At 37.9% G+C, this 3,508-nt stretch overlaps 1 protein-coding gene across 1 annotated transcript in view; it reads right to left on the reverse strand.

The window, feature by feature from the left end:
- grap2b (GRB2 related adaptor protein 2b) overlaps positions 1–2,722 on the reverse strand; it is a 20,107-nt gene extending 17,385 nt beyond the window's left edge. Inside the window, exon 1 of the mRNA XM_016458092.1 lies at positions 2,576–2,722. The gene's annotated coding sequence lies outside the window, so the exon portion shown is untranslated. The remainder of the gene's footprint in view (positions 1–2,575) is intronic.
- Positions 2,723–3,508: the final 786 nt, after the last annotated feature.

Genomic DNA, 3,508 nt, shown 5'->3' on the forward strand with positions numbered 1-3,508 from the left:
AGCTACTGCAAATGCCCGGTCACCTCTGAGTTTAAATTTTGTTCTTGGAACCACTAATATTCCCTGATTTGATGATCTCAAGGACTTCCCTGGGTCATATTCCAACAAAAGATCAGTAAGGTAAGAAGGTGCCAAGCCGTTTAGAGCTTTATACACCATTAAAAGGACCTTAAAATCAATTCTGTAGCGAACCGGCAACCAATGTAATGACATTAATGTCGGTGTGATGTGTTCATATTTTTTAACCCCAGTCAAGAGCCTGGCCGCTGCATTCTGAACCACTTGAAGTCTAGAAAGTGAGCCTTGACTTATCTCTATATAAAGTGCGTTACAATAGTCAAGCCTTGAAGTAATGAGGGCATGAATAGCCCTCTCAAAGTTCTTAAAAGACAGAAAGGACTTCACTTTTGCCAGTGCTCTTAGATGGAAGAAACTAGATTTGACCACAGAGCTGACCTGAGTATCGAACTTCAAAGCACTATCCAAATAGACTCCCAGGTTTTTTACACAGGGTTTTACATATGGAGAGAGAGGGCCAAGATGAAGATTGGATTTTTTTTTTTTTTGATTCAGGGTGCCCAAATACGATAATCTCTGTCTTATTTTCATTTAAATTTAGAAAATGTACAGCCATCCAGGCCTTTAAATCATTAAGGCAGGATAGTAGAGAGTCTAAACAGTGTTTAATAATTTGTCGCATAAAGTTGATTACTCAAAAATGAAGTAATTGGGAAAATGCCTTCGGACCAAGTCATCTATTTCAGGTAAAATGAACAGCTAGCATTGTAAATTATTTAGCGTGTTAATGTAACGAATACGTCTTTGGCATTAGCGCAGTCATTTATTTAAATTAATAAATTAGAATTTGACTTGCAGCCGTGCATTTATTTATTTAAGTACTAATACGTCCACAAAATTTCTTTTAGTTAGTACATTATGAAATTATGATTAAACAGGTCACTTTTCATACAGAAGTTTGTATAAGTGACTTCTTCTGTTTGAGAACAATTTAAGAAAAGCATAATTTCTCAGGACTTCTGACAACATCGGGGTTGGGAAATTGTAATGGTAGTAATAAAGTATGAATGCTGCGTCAAAACTGCATTCAGTTAAAAGTCATCTAGTCATCTATCCAAAACGTTTCCACATGTAAATGAATTTAAGCATTGAAAAGTAAAAAGTCAACTTTTTTTTAAAAGAAATTTCCTCATTGAAGTGACTTTGAACTTCTTGAATTTTTAATTTAAGGGAGCGGGTAAATGTTTTGAATCGGATCTTCGGGGTAAATTACTTTGACTTCTGGGAAATGTAAGTATTTTACGTAGCTTCTGAACGCAGTACTACATGAAAAAAAGTCTAAACAAAATAAGAAGCATATAGGTTGCACACATCATTCAGTTCATAAGTTTTCAACCCTCGGCTCTCAATGCATTGTATTTCCTTCTGGAGCATCAGTGAGTGTTGTCATCTTCTGTAATAGTTGTGTTTGAGTCCCTCAATTGTCCTCAGTGTGTAAAGATGGATCTCAAAATCATACGCTCACTGTTGGAAAGGAGTCAAACACACAAAACATGCTGGAAAACCAGAGACTGGGGGATTTTTCTGAAGAACAGCGGGCTGATGAACAACTATCACAAAACATAAAAACAGCCGTGGATCATCCAGGTAACGACACACGGTATTGCGATTTAAGGGTAATTGAACTTTTTGTCTATTTTGCCTTGTGGGGTAAATATATAACTGTTATGTGAAACAGCTGATTCCTCGTATTCTGTTAAAATGATGCACATTTTGTATATTCTGCAGAGGGTTTGTGAAGCTTCCCCAGAATGCGGTGACGTGTTCGTCTGAGGTTTGTACTGTAAGCAGCTCGTGTTCTGCTCACCTGCTTCTGCGTGTTTCTGCAGCGCTGCAGCTGCACCGATGCAAAGCCTTTCATCTCATTTGTGTATCGTTTTTGCTCACGGATCACAGGCAGATTTGCTTCACCGAAACACACGTTTGATCTCAATGTAAAACTGGAATCTTGCAAAATAACATCTCAGTGTGAACCACTGACGTGCCTGACGTTAAATAGCGGGCTAGTTGTCACCCTTCACTTTATATTGTTCAGTAGGTTTATTTATTTTGCTAATTTATTAAATTTACTACGTTGTTATTGTTTTAGCTTTCTTTAATTCTATTAAAATGTGTTTACGGTATATCAAACATGTGACAACTTGCCCCTAACCTGATATTTCTTTAAAATACTCTTGTTCTGACAACAGTCTTTCTGTCCAAATCTGCCTTCTGACTCTTGTATGGTCTCAGTGTGCTTTTGTTGTGTCAAAATATGTTAAATTAAAATAACAAAAACAAGCACTTTTGTAGGTTTGACTCTGAGATCCTGTGATTCTAGCCTCGGCTTCCCTTTTAACAGACTCTAGATGTGTGAGTTTGGCATCAGCAAAAACACTTTTATCAGACGTTTATCTCCTCATGAGTGTCTCTGGTGTTTATTCCTCCTTGTTAACGCTGAGCGTTCAGAAAGAGACGCTGAAGGATCGTGTGAATCTAGAAAGATCATTGTACTTACAGCTCATGAAATGATGATCTGTCTGTCTGTCGTCTGAGCCTCACGATGTCAGCTTCACCTGCAGCTCCGCACTCAGATATTATTTCATAACATTGGGAGGAAGAACAGAAGTCAAGCTTATCTCGCATTCAACACGATGCGCACATGCATTACTGCAAAAAGGGGAAATAGAAAGTGTAAATCATCTTCCCCTCCCACTGCGAACACACACACACACACACACACACACACACACACACACACACACACACACACACACACGTGTTTCCATGTTTTATGGGGACATTCCATAGGCGTAATGATTTTTATACTGTACAAACTGTATGTGCTATTGCCCTACACCAACCCTACACCTAAACCCATCACAGACTTGTACAAAACTTTAAATGCAAAAATGATTTAATTGATTTATAAGACTTTTTAACTAGTAAGGACCAGTAAACACTTTCACACTAGTATGATAATTTCACTATATAAGTGAGGACATGTGGTTCTCACAAGTATAGTTAAACAAGCACATACACACACACACACACACACACACACACACACACACTCTATTTATACTTCTGTTATTTCGGTTGACTGGCTTATTTTGCACTGTTTTCAGTTTTTGGTGATTTCACACATTCACCAGAATCACCAGGGGTTTGTTTCCCGTACAACGATGCAACACTGCTTAACCACCGTTGTAGAAACTAACTAGTCACAACTGTTTCCCGCATTGGTTCAACTTTACAGGCCTGTCGTTAGTGACGTGACACGCAGGTGCTGGAGTAATAATCACTTCTTATAATTAATCAATTGCTAACACACTATATCTGGTTAATTTCTCCTAATAACGGAACATAATAGCAGCACTTTTCACTATTCTATGCACAGTAGCACATTATACACGGTGTGTTTCATATGTGTTTCACATGTGTTTCACAT

Source organism: Sinocyclocheilus anshuiensis, unplaced genomic scaffold, assembly GCF_001515605.1.
Source record: "Sinocyclocheilus anshuiensis isolate Anshui unplaced genomic scaffold, SAMN03320099.WGS_v1.1 scaffold91, whole genome shotgun sequence".
Classification (NCBI taxonomy): Eukaryota; Metazoa; Chordata; class Actinopteri; order Cypriniformes; family Cyprinidae; genus Sinocyclocheilus; species Sinocyclocheilus anshuiensis.